Source organism: Paramormyrops kingsleyae, chromosome 13 (assembly GCF_048594095.1).
Source record: "Paramormyrops kingsleyae isolate MSU_618 chromosome 13, PKINGS_0.4, whole genome shotgun sequence".
Taxonomy (NCBI): Eukaryota; Metazoa; Chordata; class Actinopteri; order Osteoglossiformes; family Mormyridae; genus Paramormyrops; species Paramormyrops kingsleyae.
In genome coordinates this window covers 27,530,820-27,547,430 of record NC_132809.1, presented here as the reverse complement: position 1 = coordinate 27,547,430, position 16,611 = coordinate 27,530,820, and the positions used below count along the sequence as shown (strand labels likewise).

At 43.2% G+C, this 16,611-nt stretch overlaps 1 long non-coding RNA gene across 1 annotated transcript; it reads right to left on the bottom strand.

Moving 5' to 3' along the window:
• Positions 1 to 1,663: 1,663 nt before the first annotated feature.
• Positions 1,664 to 15,564, bottom strand: LOC140578282 (uncharacterized). The gene is made up of 4 exons (XR_011982369.1): positions 15,188 to 15,564; positions 3,478 to 3,648; positions 3,026 to 3,218; positions 1,664 to 2,942 (listed from the first exon to the last, which is right to left on the bottom strand). It is a non-coding gene; the product is annotated as an uncharacterized lncRNA (long non-coding RNA).
• Positions 15,565 to 16,611: the final 1,047 nt, after the last annotated feature.

The following is a 16,611-nucleotide window of genomic DNA, read 5'->3' as shown; positions in this document are numbered from 1 at the left end:
AGACATCAGTCACTTATTGGTGAACAAGAAATTCCTGTTAGTTTTCATTGTGCTACTGGTAATTTGCATATGTTCTAATATTAAAGTGCGTTTTTTGTTCTGAGCAAATATACACTTGCTACCCAGATAAACAGTATCAATGATGTTGCTGAGTGCTATATGTAAAGAAAAAAGTAAATTTAAAAGCAAAATATAAATTGTGCTATGACACTACAAAATATTATGGCAATGGAAGTTGTGCAAATAGCATATGTACATTCAATGTCCGTTCATAATACAAGTACCTTTAGAAGAGGCAGGGCTGTGCAGATGAACAGTAACAGCAGCTGAGTAATTCCCTGTTCATGGATTCCTCTATTATCACTCTATTAAGCATGTTATTAAAGAGTCCTCATGTTCTTCAGCTGCAGACACATAAGTCAAATCTTCATAGCTTCATGCTCATACAGATGAATATTTATACTAAAGCAATTCCAATTACGTGTGACAGGAGGACTCTTCCTGAAATGTGGCTGTGATGATGCCGGGTGCTCAGGTGTACACAGATGCCGTCGGTAATCTGAAAGGACATGTGACCGCTCTCCCACCACTTTCTGTATACAAGGTGGAGGAACTGTGATTAATAACCAATCTCATCCCTGAAAGAAAGTTCTCCTCCACAGATGATTGGATCGGGCTTCGCATAAATCCCCTGCAGTACAGGAGGGTGATATTGAGATGTATCACCGTATAAACACAGGCCTGATGCCTTTGGCCTGATTTATGCCATCTGGAGTTAATTAAAGCACCACGGACCCCAGACTGCTCAGGTGCCTCTGTCTTGATTGACAGCACATCAAGCACATATTACTTGGCAGGTCTACCAATCTGCTTAAGGCTTTATAAACGAACTATAAATGAGTTTCGGACACAGTCAAGCAGATTTATATGCAGGGGTGGATTTGCTGTTTCTGGGGCCTCTCTCAAACCCCTCCTGCCCGCTGCCAAAACCCTTTACCCAGATGTCTCAAAAACTGCATAAATATCCAGCAAGTAGAGTCGAAAGATCATAGCTAGCTAGCTGGTTAGCAAAACATGCTACTTCAGGAACGTGTTCATTTCAGCTATAGTGCAGCGACTGTTGTGGCCAACAGGGGGAAAATGTTGGGGTGCCCACACAAACGCATGGTTTGAGGGATGGTGAACACCACCACTCATCGAAAAACAACAGAAGCCAACAATTCATTAATACTACAGCAGAGTCCAGCACTGACTCTTGGGTTTGCATTGCATAAATATAGCACTTCTGGGTATAATCACTGGGACAGACTTCAGCTAAACACATCTCTGATGCTGTATGGTACCCATAGCAACCCATGGTCGTCAAAGCAGAGCGATGTTATGGGCCAAGGCGTTACCATAGAGATGCATGAAGGTAACTGGAGCTCACCTTAATTTATCCTGATAATCATATAGGAAACGCCAAGGGTGGGTAAGAGCAGCTGCTTGCAGGTACTTGAAGCACAATTGGATACTTTTTTGCTTCACTGTCAAGTCTCCTGACCTGTAATTTCCACGGCAGACTCCAGACTCACTGCCCTGCATTGGTCGTTATAGAAGCTGGATGTACAAAGTTCAATTCAATTCAGTTTTATTTCAATTCAATGTTATTTTTATACCGCATTTTCACAACTACATTGTCTCAAAGCACTTTACATAATCCCCGCCCAAAGCCCCCAAACTGTATTAGCAAAGAGAGAATGTGATTTTTACTTTGTGTAACACTTGCTCTTCCCCTGATTTATTTTTTGTGCTTTATTGTTACTGTAGGTCTCGTGTCTTCCTTCAAACAGTTGACTAACGTTTATTTCACTGACTTTTGCTGGGGGGTTCAGGGATAGTTTATGCCTGGGGGGTGAATCAAATGACCAGAAACAAGATATAGATTCTGAATGTTTGGTGTTTTTGAGGAATATAATCCTTGCGACTTCTTACCAAACTTCTTACCAAAGGGCAGCTGTGGTTTCCTCTTTTTGTTTAGTTTCATCTTTCATTTTGCATTCGTTTACCAACCATACATGCATCAACAGTTGAACTAAAGGTCAGCCTATTTCTGGCCATTTTCAATAAAGTTTGCTGAAATTGAGTTAGGATTTTTTACATGAATTAGCTACCTAATTACTTGATGGTTCCCTGTGTAATTTAGTTTCATAATTAAGCTATTGTTTCACCCTGCTGTTCTCCTGATGGTTCAGAAATGAATCATCTGCTAATTAACTTGAAAAGTAACATTAAGCTTGAGTAGTTTTTTCACCTGATACTTTTTGATTCTTAACGTCACTTTTACCTCAGTTTTCAAATTCTCTGCCCTCTCCTGGGAAGCACTACCTGATTTTTGCTAGGCTTTGCTGTGGTGTGTCGCTGTTCCAGGAACAAACCAGCAGGTGGCGCAGTGGTGAAGGACACTAACCTGAAGAAAGCTATTTCAGTGCCCTTGATCAAAGCATTTAGCCTGAATATATTTCCCCCCCATGCATACTGGCCCCATGCATCCTGTACATCATGCTAATGCTAACACTAGTGGCATTTCTGTCGTCCTACGTGTTGCACATTTTTGAAGTTGCAAAATAAAACATTTTAATGGAAAAACTCAAATTAAAAAAAAAAAAGTTTTTACATTCACTTTTTTTTTTGGTCAAAAAGCAGATAATTCACAAAACTGCAATGGAGCCAGAATTTGCACATTAGTAGATATGCACGACATAAGAGAAAATGGTAATTAGTTCTTCAGGAGCAGGGGGTCTCCAACTCCTGGTATTTACCTAAGAACCGAAGCCAGGTAGAAAAGAAGAGCTACTGGACAGTAGCTCTCCAGGACTGGAGCTGGAGAAGCCTTCTTCTACAGCTACTAACTTGTGGAGAGCTTGAAGTACATTGAAGTACGAGACATGGATTGTAGTAATCTGGGGGGATGATAAATGGTAAGTATTATTCACATGGCATCCTATTCGCAATTTCACTTATTTCAAACGACATAATTACACACCAGAAAAAAAAAATCCTGCTAATAGCTGAGGCAGACGATGTCGCCGTCTTCCTTTACGCAGGTCGCTACGGGAGACGGCATGCGTAAGGCTGCGATACGGCGGCCACACCGCATCGGAAGCGGTCTGCGACTACCAAGCCATGACGTGACGACCCCGCTTCCCGCTGCGGGCATCTTCAGGCCGAGCACAACCCTGCCAAAGGACCAGATGGTTTATTCGTTCAGCTGACACAAGATCATTTCAATTAATTGCCTTTCCTGAGGGTACAACAGCAGCAACGCAATGCTGGTTAACGGAGGTTAAGTACCTCACCTTAGGGTACATCACAGATGGTCCGCTCCTCAAACTGTGCAGGACAGACATCCTATTTAGACACTATACTGTATATTTATTTCCAATAGTTTCTGCTGTGGTTTAGCTCTGCTGGCACATCCAGGGACCCCTGACTCACCCCGACATAAACAGACATATTTTGAAGAAATTCTCTGCGTCTCCGTTCAGAAATAAGCGGCACGGTAACCTCGCCGTCTGCGGAGTCTTCAGAAGCCCATTTCATCCTCCCCAAGGTCAGATGTGTGTACAAGTTGCTCTGGTCGGCATGGCGACGAGGACTGGCCTGAAACTGATTTAATGCAGATCAACGCAGAACAATACAGGATGGAAAAAGAGAAGAGGCCATTTGGAATCACGATCGCAGAGAAGAGGATGAACTTTGGGAATGGGACAACAAGACCAGGGGTAGAAAAGGGGACAGATGGCCTGAACCCAGTGGTGGCATTTACCACAGCTACAGCCTGTACGTGGGGCCCCTGAGCTTTGGGCCCCCTGTTGGCCACGAACGGTCACTACACTAAATATTACATAAACAGATTCCTTATTTAGGAGATGATTAAGCAGCGTGTTCTCCTAACCAGCTAGTGAGCTGTTAGCTATTTATTTATTTAGCAAAATTTTTTGTGGGGTTCCACGAGCAACAAGCCTGCCCCTGACTAAATCCACATCACCCCCGTTACCCCCCGTTTGATTGGCCCCTAGAGTGACCACCTTATCCATGTCGGGGGGGGGGGGGGGGGGGCACTTTGAGCTAGGACAGGGTTTGTAAACTACCATTTCAATTAAAAAGACCTGGATTTCACTTTAGCACTGAGATCTTGTGTGCTGATTGGTCAGTGTCCTATAATCATGCATGTGTCACTAACGTTAATGTGAAATAGTAGGTCTTTCAATCAAGGAAACGAACCAGCAAAAGCCAAAGAAGAATTGAACTATTGAGCTAAGAACAGTAGCCATTCAGTTTTAAAGTAGTTTGTAAAAGCTGAAGTAGCTCATAGCGTCCCGTCCCCCCCCCGACATGGATCAGGTGGTCACCCTACTGGCCGTTATTTCATTAGTCACACTGGGGAACCCTGCAGTTCTGTAAAGCTGGGAGGAGCTCAATCAATAGCAAACACGCCGCAGCCCTTTAAAATGCTGTTCATCCATTCAGACTGATGAGAGAGAGAGAGAGCGCCCCCATTGGTCACCGGTGGGTGATACACCATCTGGAAACTCCACGTGATTCCCATCTGCTCCAGGGGAGGGGATGGAGGTAAATCTCAGTAATAAAATCCATGACAAAGGAGAGGGGGGGTCATCGGTCAACAAGCTACTGCTTTACAGTCTGAAGCTGTGTCTGAGTAATTAAGCAAGTGAGTCCAGACAGCAGCAGCCAAGGGCATAACTTTGGGCTGAGCACTGGGGGAGTTGAGGTCTCTACCCATTTAAAGGGATCTGGAGGTTTGTATCGGCTGATTTTAATTACTGAGGTGGTTACAACCTCCCCATCCCCCCATAATTTATGCCCACACATCTGTGTGGGGCCCCGAGGTTTGGCCCCCTGTTGGCTACAAATGGTCACTTCACTAAATATTAAATGAACGTGTTCCTTATTTAGGAGATGCTGAAGCAGCATGTTTGGCTAATCAGCTAGCTAGGCTATTTATGTGGTACTTGAAACATTTCGGGGGGGGCATTTTGAGTAAGGCCTCAGAAGCAACAGACCTACCCCTGAGTGCAGATGCTGGAGGGGTCCCATCAACGGGACATACTCCTGTGACCTAATTTCCGTCAGGGCCAAGAGCTCACGCACACATGCGACACGCAGCCGTGTTTGCGGCCTTGGAAAAACAAATCAAAGCAGCAGTGTGTTAATTATGCATCTCCCGCGTAGAGACCTGAAAGGACCCAGCCGGATCTCTGCTCACATCCCAGGCCGTGCCCTCGCAGCTCCCCGACCCCCTTCAGTAACTCAGGAATGGGATCAATGTGCAGGATGTGAGGAACGCCCACACACACACACGCCTGGAAATTAATTCCGTGAGAACTTATCTTTTGAACAATAACAGCCGCTGCTGGGTTTCCTGTTCGAGGCTCTGCACCCTCAGCCCCCGCTTTATAGATTGCTGACCCGCTCCTCATAGTAACGAGAGGGAGTTTAATTCTAGATTTCATTTAGTTTGCGAGCCCTGCGGATGGCTAGGGCTGCATTTTAAACATCAGAAATGAGATTAGCTGTTGGATAACGGGTGTAGCAGGAAGCATGCAGTAATGGTAAACGGCCTGCTGCTTTAACCTTTAGGTTGCTGGCCCAGCTCCAGGGGAAGGTGTACAGGGCTAAAGAGTGAAATGTTTTTAGTCCCGGTACCATATGGTAACCATGGCAACCCAACCCTGAACGTTTTTAGTTCAAGTTCTTTTTTTTTTTTGTAGTCACTTTGACTGTGTTTCGATGAGTGATGTTTTTTGGGTTAAACCTCAGACCGTAACCCTGCCCCACTTGCAGTTGTACTCCTTCAAATGGGCTCACTTCTTACCCAGAAGGTTGTGGGCTCTGTTCCTGTCCCTTGCGTTCACATTGGCTTCCTCCCACAGTCCAAAACAAGTGGTTTCGGTGGGTTTCCCAGTAACTGACTGGTTCCCTGCCCGAGTTGCACCCAGCCTGGCCCCCCCTTATGGACCGCCATCCTAATTGAAGTGGGCCCCAGCTCTGGGATCGGCTCCAGCCCCACTATGACGCGGCACCCAATCAGCGATTATGGAAGATAAACGGATGTGCCCAAAGTGTCTGCTAACCAATTAAGGAGTCTTTGACTGTTGAGAGATCTGTCTTCACGGCACAGACAATACAATTTATAAAAAATTGACGCGTTCCTAAAGTTGAAAACACTCCTATCGACTGAGATTAGAGAATAGAAGCACAAAGGAGAAGGTGGGTTTGCTGGAAAGATGCTCTCACTGTATCACAATGCATCTCTCTCTCTCCATCTCTCTCTCAGAGATCCTCTCTCAGCCCAGAATGCCAGCCCACTGGACCAACAGCAGATGCTTCACTGACTGTGGGCATGAATTTGAGGAGAAGCATAGACCAGATGTGAGCATGTCTGCATGTTTTGATACACGACTTCGGTTTGATGCTGCGCTATATACAGTATTCTATTATAATGATTGTGATCCTCTTTTTGGGTCAAGATATAAACATACTGAGGAATTCCAGATGATTGGACAGTAATTCAATGCAGAAGTCCGCTATTTTTTTTTTATTGAAAACAAAACCCAAAGCCTGGCACATTTTTGGTCTAGTCACACATGTAATACATTTCAATCGGCTGGTAGCTGATTGTGGTTCATTAGCCTGTTTTTCTTTCTTTCTTATGTCCTCACTATCTTTTCAGAGTCTTCCATTCCATTTCATACTCATTCCGTTTAGCGTCAAACTGCGTGCATGAATATTTTGAATTTTCTCTGTGAGGTGTCTGCTCATGCGCCAGGAGAAACTACTCTGCGAGATAAAGTGACTCAGCTTGGGCTGTAGGACCCCACTCTCCACTGCCCGCCTGACTGCACTCCAAATACGGAATCAGATTTGTGCCAATATTATCAAGCAAAACTTTTTTGACATCAAGCAAAAACAAGGCTTCGAGAAGAAAAAAAAACTAACTGAAGCAAAAGAAATGTCATCTCAAAAGTTAAATTTATAACTTGCAAACACGATTGGTCTTTTGATAACGTTTTCCTTTGTTTACACTGCCAGCTTTCTCGCTTGCGCTCCTTGACTTCTTGCTTACAATTCTGACACAAACTTCTCGCGTGGGCGGGTTTTTTCAGGGACGCGTGGAAAATAAGGTTAACGTTAGCAAGTTAGTTAACGTTAAATAGGTAAAAGCTAAATTACATAGCAAAAGCTTAACTTCACTTCTAATTTAGCACAATAAAATGTATAGTGCAGCACAAACAGCATCAACATTTACACTTTGTTAATCTTGTTGTCGGATCCAGTAAAAATTAGTTAGTGGGTAGCGAATGTTCAGTCCCGCTGTTACAGTTTTTCTTAGTTGTTTACACACAATTACTTGTACTTGAGATATAATGACTACAACATGTAACTGATGCACCAACCCCCTGAACCAATTCTGCTAAACTACAAGCACAATTCCTGCTTTACACTCAAATTGCAGTTTTAAAACACACTTTTTTCAAAACACTAAACACAATTCTCTGAATTTGGCACAATTTTCATGAATAAAATCTCTTGTTTTCACAAGGAACACACTGTCATTCAAAATTGTACAGTCAGTTGCCCTACTTTGCATACTAACTCATCACATGGGTAAACACCTGTCACACATAATTGCAATTTAGAAATCAGAGCTTTATAAAAGGGCAACAGGTGAGCTCTTCAGTTTTGGAGCAATGGATGCCAACGTTGGAAACAGAGGCAGAGCCAGAGGAGTGAGAGTAAGAGGAGGAGGACGGGGAGGACGAGGAAGAGGAAGGCCAAGGAATGTAATCTCTGATGAGATCAAAGCCACTTTGGTTGACCATGTGGTCAACCATGGTCTAACAGTGAGGGAGGCTGGGCAAAGAGTACAGCCAAATTTGAGCAGGTACACTGTAGCATCCATCATCCGGACTTTCCGAAATGAGAATAGGTAAGAAATCTCACTGTACTCAATGAGTACATTACTGTAGTACAGTATTGCCTGTGGACTGTTCTGTAGACTGTGAAAATACTGTAAAGTATGTTTCAAGTATTTGGGAAATGTTTTCCTACTTTGTATTCCTACAGAGTAGGCCTATTTACAGTATTTTACACTATACTATTTGTATTGCAGAACTGAAAGATTACCAACACGAGGTGGTCAGGGGGCGTCTTCTGTCTCCTGAACAGGAGACTGAAATCATAAACATGGTTCTAGAAAATAACGCCACAACATTACGGCAAATACAAAGAAAAATAATAGAAAACAACAATATATTTCAAAATATGGATAGGGTAAGCTTATCTTGCACAGAAATAATCTGAGGATGGAGCAGGTCTACAGGGTGCCATTTGAACGCAATTCAGAAAGAGTCAAAGAATTGCGATATAACTATGTGCAAGTAAGTCCCATACAATCCCACAATTGATGCATACTCTCAACACTGTATAAATCACAGTATACCTTTTTCAGTACTGTACAGTAACCATACTCTGATTGTGCTTCACAATAGTGACCACTCCAAGTCTGTATTACGTATCATGTGTGTTTCAGAGAGTCCTTGAGCTAGAGGTGGCTGCAGTGGAGCACCAGTTCATCTTCATTGATGAGGTTGGATTCAACCTCACAAAAAGACGAAGGCGGGGAAGGAATGTCATTGGCCAGCGTGCCATTGTTGAAGTTCCTGGCCAGCGTGGTGGAAACATCACAATGTGTGCAGCAATTACCAACCATGGTGTCATCCATCACCATGCTACCCTTGGCCCCTACAACACTGCCCATCTGATCACATTCCTGGAAATCCTACACAACACACTCATTCCACCAGATCAGATGGATGGCCCAGAGCAGCTCAGGTATGTTGTCATTTGGGACAATGTAAGTTTCCACCGGGCTGCTCTGGTTCGTAACTGGTTCACTGCCCACCCACGTTTTTTAGTTGTTTATCTCCCTCCATATTCTCCATTCCTCAATCCTATTGAGGAATTTTTTTCTGCCTGGAGATGGAAAGTGCATGACCGAAATCCACACACACGTATACCCCTTCTCCAAGCTATGGACGATGCATGTGGAGATATAGCAGTTGATGCTTTTCATGGCTGGATTCGCCATGCTAGGCGATATTTCCCCCGCTGCTTGGCCAGGGCAAACGTTGCTTGTGATGTGGATGAGGTGCTGTGGCCAGACCGAAACAGAAGAGAGGATGCAGCATAGTTTTTTTTTTTTTACTGTAACTGTATTCAGTAAATTCTTCTGTTCGTATATGTAGACCACGGTATGTGCAACTTTGTGTTGGTTGGCATGAACACTGTGTACTGTACATTGTTTTTGTGGGAAAAATACAGTAAAATACATTTGGTACCGTGTATTTGTGTGTTTTGTATAAAAACAATATTCTCAAATATTTTACAGTGCACTTATGTAGGCCTATGTACTATCTGTAGTAAGTGTAACTTTTTTTTGTTACTGAACAAAAAAAGGCTTACAGTAAGTCATTATGAGGAATGGAGAAGTGGTCATAGTGTTTTACATTAAGCACATCAGTGATCAACTGGTTCTTATAAATGTCTATTCATATGATGGTTTGTGTGTGTCATTTGAAAACAAAATACCATTTTGAAAAGAAATTACATTGTTTTGAATGTAAAGTTTCATTTTGCAGGAGAATTGAAGGGTTTTGCTCATTGTGTGTGTGTTTTTTGATTTGTGTGTAGAGTTCTGACAATATGAGGCATGCTTTCAGAAAATGTGTGTAAACAATTGGGAAAAACTGTAATTAAAAATGTCCGTGGCGCTGAAACTTATTAGCCAATGGGGACGCGTCCCTGAAAAAACCCGCCCACGCGAGAAGTTTGTGTCAGAATTGTAAGCAAAAGGTAAGGGAGAGCAAGCGAGAAAGCTGGCAGCGTACACAAAGGAAAACATTATCAAAAGACCAATCGTGTTTGCAAGTTATAAATTTTACTTTTGAGATGACATTTCTTTTGCTTCAGTTAGTTTTTTTTCTTCTCGAAGCCTTGTTTTTGCTTGATGTCAAAAAAGTTTTGCTTGATAATATTGGCACAAATCTGATTCCATATCCAAATGTTACAAAAACAGAAAATAACTACCAACTCATAGCGATGCATTTCCTGCATAGATCGTACTCAAATAAAACACATTTTAAATTCCTTTTATCAAGAAACTGCACTAGCTTTTCTGCATAATAATTTCACTAGCAGGACAAATCAATAGGCCTATATGATATTAATTTTAATTTTCTTTTCATTTTACGCGTTTGCAGCAAGAGTGATGCCTGTATAAGCAATTACATGAGCTGCCATTAAATGAAACCGTATTTTCCCCTTGATGCAAGAGTCAAGGCAACATTGGTAATTGTGTTTGCTTTGTTGTAATCGTGGAAACCAAACCTACATAAAATAGCAATGAAAACAGGTAGGTTTTCATCACTATTTGCTCATGGTATGGATGTATTTGTTCCTGCTTGCATTGGTCCAGAAACGTGAACTAAGCCATGTCACATAATTCAAATGTATATAAATGGCTTTTCTGGTATTACATAAAGCATTACTAGTAATTAACACACACCAGTAAGGACCATATATGGCTTACTTTTGGTCCAGCATATTTGTGAGTCTGTGACATTTTGTGACCATCACAATGACAGGCTGCAGACACTGTATTTAAAAGAAAGACCAATAACATTTAAAAAACAGGAATGTAAAAGAAAAAAATTATGCACATTTCTAATAACCCTTGACCTGTAGATATGAAATTACGGACTAACATTGTGTTTCACAGAAATAGCACCAACCTAAAACTGATTCCTGCAGTGGTGCACTTAGCTTTCTTAAAAAGGATTAGAATACAGATATTTTTCTACTTCATAACAATGTTGTTGAACAATAAGAGGAATATGACTGACTAGGGTTTCTAATCGCTGGATGAATTTAAATAGAGTTTAAATTTCCCTGGCCTTCCTCTGTCCCTGATATTGCGTCTTCTGCAGATCTAATTCATCCCCATTTCCCATGTCTCTGTACGTCATTCACAGTCCACCGTATTTGCTCTATGTTTGCCCTTAGTTTTTTCCCAGTTTTCCAAAGAGAGATGCACAGGGAAAACAGGATTTTTGGAAGGAGTGCAGCAGGATGCAGATTCAGGCACCGTGGTCAGGAGGTGTATTTCAGGGGGTCTTATATAACTGTTACTATGGCACAGGTTAAGTGGATAAATGGTCTTGTCACCTGACATCAGAACACATCTTCCCTGGTCCTATCCAGGCTTTCAGAGCAGACGTACCCCAACAAAACAACACCACAAGAAACAGTGAGAAAGTAAGGAGACAAAGACTTTTTTTTTCAGAGAATCAAGGTGCAAGGTGGACAGAATCCATACAACCAACAGCCCATCTGAAACAACTTTAACCTGTGACTCCTCATCCTCGGACAGCCGCTGTGTGAAACACCCCACCTGCTGGCTGGAGGGTGGAATTTCGCCAGCAGACTCCAGGCCAAATATAACAGACTCACGTCTGAAGTTTCCTGCCACCTCCTAACATGCCCTGTCTCATTTAAGGGAGCTATAGCTTCCATTTCACACAGGACACAACTGACAGGCCTGAAAAGATAACGCTGCAGCCGAGTTTCAGTGTGTGAGTGTCAGGGTCAGTGCCCGTCCAACCCTGCCCATCATGTCTCCTACCCGTTTGACCAGCAGTGGCCTGAACTATGAAGCGCAGCTACTGGCTTATCGGGGTAACTTGTCGGATTTAAGATACCACAGTTTAAATGGACTTCATACTCGTTCACTTACATTTTGCCCAGGCTATCTTAAATCCGACAAGCTACCCCGATAAGCCAGTAACCCCGCTTTGTAGTACAGGTACCTGGTGTTAGTCCTCGGTGTTTGTCGGTTGTTCCCTAGTATCTGTGTTTGTAATTTATGCCACCTGTTGTCTTGTTCCTTAAGTGATTAGACCAGGGTTCTTCAAATCTGGACCTCGATTCCAAATCCAGGCCGTGTTTTCAGTTCTCCCAGGTAGTTACTTTAATAATTACTGATTCTGATTGGTCAGTGGCTTCACACCTGGCTCACAGATAAAGGAAGGCTGGAAAACCAGCAGTGCTCGGACCTCGAGGACCGTGATTTGAATAATAGGGGATTAGACTGTCCTTATCTGCTCCTCGTTGCTCCTAGTTCTGTATAGCGGCACCTGCCCCTTGTTATTCGTTGTGTTCAGTGCATTTTAGTCACTGTAGTCATGTTTCTGTGTGTTTGGTATTTTGCCTCTATAATCCTTTATAATCCTGCTCCCTGTGTTGCCCTGTTTCCTTCTTATGCTACTTTTGTATCCTTGTGCTTAGTTATTGTTTTCCTTGTTTGCGTTTTGACCCTTTGCGGTCCTGTTATTTTGTTGTTTCGCTTTTGCTGTTCTGTTTGTTAATCTGTTTGTGGATCGCCACCGTTCTCCCGTCAGATCCATCCCCTGCCGTGACAACCATGTCCTTCCATAGCACAAACTACCTTTCAGAGGAGCTATAATGTGCTGACTGGGGGCATTTTGGCCGAGTCTGCAGAGAGGTTGGGTGTTTTTCAGAGGTCAGTGGGCATCACTCATTTCTGAAGAGTCTCCCACTACTTCGCCTCACCCTGCCTTCAAACGGCGGCCATTATACTGTACTCACATTATGGTATTTTACAGCTATAGCTCAGGTTCAGCATGTTGTCAGAGTAATACTGATCTCACTGTCATAAAGCATGAATGAAATCATGCTTGATCTCATCAGGCAAGTCAAGATGAATCCTTGTTTTTGGAAAAAATTGAAGGTAATTGTGAATGATTCATATTTCATGAAGCAGAGTAAATAACACATTTCCTAACAGCACACTGTAATACTTGCAAAATGTCTAAAAATATGACAGTTGTTATTGAATCGCTTTCCTCAGTTTTTGTCATGTTTGAAATCTGACCCATCTGCCCAGATCAGCTTCATGAGAGCAAAGGTGAAACTTCTGCTGTCAGCTTCACGGCCCGGTGACAGATTCTGTTGTCTGTCAGCCTCGTGACCCCATGATAGATTCTGCCGTCCAGTCAATCATCAGTAGCCATGCAGGATCAAATTCCACATCAGCCAGACTATCATCCTTGACCAGTTTAAACTTGCCCTCCTCTCTGTGGATCATGTCAGAGAAGGTGGCCTGTCTTGTCCCTGTTTGGCCAACAGGTGTCGCTGACCATCCTGTTCCCTCCTCTGTCTTGAGGCCCAAAGTCCCTAGTGTGTTTCCCTGAATGAATGAGCGGCTCAGAAGCTGACACCCATCCAGTCATGGGTTCAAGGCTGGCCGGAGGCCTGTGTTTTATTTATTCCTTAGCTTTTGGTATTGTTTATCTTTGTTTTTGCTTTGCGTCCCTGTTTATAGTCTACTCTGCCCGCGCCTTTGTTGAATGATGCTCTGCTTATGGTCCTAGTCTCTCCTTGTTTACTTAGTCCCTAGTGTTTGTGGTTGTTAACTGTTCAATTAACAATCCACAAGTGGTCATGACTGTCATTTAGAGTAAAACAAAGAGCAGGCAGGGTACCTGAGGGTCAGCCTGCCTATCTCCATCACTGCACCTCCATGTCTCCCAGTGATCTCAGCCCTACAACACTGGTTGGGACAGCTGGAAATATATGGAAATATAGGGTACTGCAACCAAGGACCAAATACCCATAATCTTTACACAAATCTGCCAGTGTATTAGCCTGTGTCCATTTTTCCCCAAACCCTCCCCCATGGGGTAGAGTCTCCCTATCTGTGCATCAGAAGCTCCACTGCATATTATTCTGTGAGCTGAGGTTAAGCCCCCCGGGAGTGAGATATAACAAGAAACCAAACTAATAACAAAGTGTAAATAGGAGCTCTGGTTCATCTCCCTCTGTACTCTCAGACTCTGATAAAATAGAGAGATTTCATGCAAGGGCCAGATGATGATATAGAGGGCATCCAGGGTTTAATTCAAAGGTGCACTTAATGGCTTCAACCTTTAACAGCCCTGGAATATATTTTTAATTTTAAAATCCCTCCTTGAAAGCTACGACATTCCATTTTACTGTCCTATTCGAAAGTTTCATTTAGGATGAAATTAATTTTACTTAAAGTTACCTTTGAAATTTTATTTAGTAGCTGATTTTATCTAAGGCAGCACACATTAGAGAAGGCAGGGTCACACAGTCCCTGATCAAGGCCCCGATGACAGAATCTCTCAATGGGTCATGGGATTTCAGCTGGCAACCTTCAGATCACGGACGCGTCGTAACCGTAGTTTGGGCTTTTGGGGTCTTGCTCAGTGCTCTGGAAGTTTGTGGCAATCGTGTAAGTGAAAGTGACTCTTTATACTCAACTGGTTGGTTGAAACAAAACCTTGGTCTGGATTTTTACTTTCTGGACCTGAACGTTACACCTCTGCCCTTGGGTCAGGGTACTCTCTGGGCTCACTAGCAACCTTCCTGAATAACTCACACGAAATCACAGGAAATACATCCTTCATCGCATAAACAGTCACACTGTGCCTCTTCATGTGGATAAAACGAGACGGCACTGTTCTAATGCCACCAAGGTTAAGCTGATACCGTCTTTCGATGCCTCGCCTGCAAACGCCCTTCAGTGCTTTGGTTTGAATGAAATGTCCCGTTTAACTTGCATAGGCATAAACTATTAAGCAACACACTGAGAGTCACTGAGAGTCAATGAGAGTCATGGTAAAGCAGGGGAGGAATATTTTCAGAGATAGCTGGCATTATCACTTGCATTATCACCTGACACACTATTGTCTCCCTGGAATTATAGCTGTAAGACAGACAACTGCCTAATGCAACAGTAATTAAAGTATTTGCTGTTTTTGCTCAAGGAGATAGAGATCAGCATCATTCTATCACCATCGGACTGCTAGAGACCTTACTTTACAGCAGGAGGTCCCAAGATCAGGACCGTCATGTGACGCTCACCAGCCAGTGATCTGCATTCCACAATAGCTCTACTCCATACTGAATCAATAACTGGGCTTTAAAGGTCAAAGGCAGAATGCAGTGCGCTGTGAAACTCCAGTGAGAGTTATTTAGCAGCACAGTGCTGGTTTGTGATGTACAGAGAGGCTTTATTTACCTCTAGGCCGGGCTGGGGGCCGTGGGATCCGCAGGTTCGGTTTTCCCCGTATGGTGAGCTTTCCGTCCCCGGATCACGTCTTCCTCCCACCAGCTGCAGAATTCCCAGAGCAAACTGCTGTCGTAATAGACTCCCTTCTTTCATCGGCGACATCATTTCACGCCTCCTGTGTGGACTTAATTGTGGGAACGGCTCTGCGGAAAAACATTCCGGTTCTGCTAATTTGCTCCCTCTGCCCTGCAAACATTGATTCTCCACAGGAAGGCGCTTTTCCTTTGAAAATCGATACATTAGGGGCGGCATTTTTCATGGTTCATGACCCGACTTACGAGACGAATTACAGTGAGAATGAGCCTAAGTGAATCTAAGGGAATCATTTCAACTTGTCATTTCTTTCTGTGAAATATTTGATCAGAACATATTACATAACAGCGCCCTCTGCCTCCAGTCATTCATATAATTAGGGGGCTCTTTCTGCAGAAAGGCTCTGGTGCCTGGCTATAGATGCAGCAGCTATGGCAGAGTGAATTACCCCAGCGAGAATATTCATGGGTGCGACAGTATGTATGCGATTGTCTAACAGGGAATTCCTCCTAAGCAAATGCAATGATCTTTGTTTGATCTTTTTTTTTTTTTTTACAAATGCATAAATATTGAAAGATAAAGAGTTCAAAGCGTAATTCTGGGCAGATGAGATGAGAATGGCCTAACAGTTCAGTTTCGTAGGTTTCTTTAAATAATGTGCAATTATATTGAATATTTCATATTTTATGCTCATGACCATTATTAATCACCTTTGAGATTGTCATGTAACAAATGCAGCACAGTACTGCATGATCCTCTCCTGCTGTAAAGTCTGGGGTGGTGGTGGTGGGCAATAAAAAAAAAAAAAAAGGTCTGTGACCAGCTGCCCATTTTCGGGGCGGGGGGGGGGGGGGGGGTTGTGTTCAAGCACCATCAAGTTTTACTTTGAGTTGCCAGGGTTGACATTCAGGAGGAATACTGGCGCCATCTGCTGGTTGTGTTTTAGTATGACCATAAAAAGAAGGGGTTTAGTCACGTGAGGTATTGAAGGCAAGGATTCACAAGCATGCGTCTGTGGAGTCACCACTGTGATTGCAGGAACAGCGTGCCCATTCCATCTTGTTTTCCCATAACAAATATTTTATAAAGGTCGACTGTGTGCATCAATGAGGAGATTAACAGTGTTTGTTTAAGGCCCCTGAAATAATGACAGGGGATGCAGTGGATGGGGGCTGCCTGGTGTTGGTGTGCCACTATGGTAGATACCTCCTGTAGCCTTGAACTGAGCACCAACTGGTGTCCTTAATATCAGTGCTCAGACAGGCACAGTACCTTCAACGTCTAAGCAAGGTAAATTTCTCTGAGAAAACAGGGGCAGGCGGTCCATAGAACTATTGCCA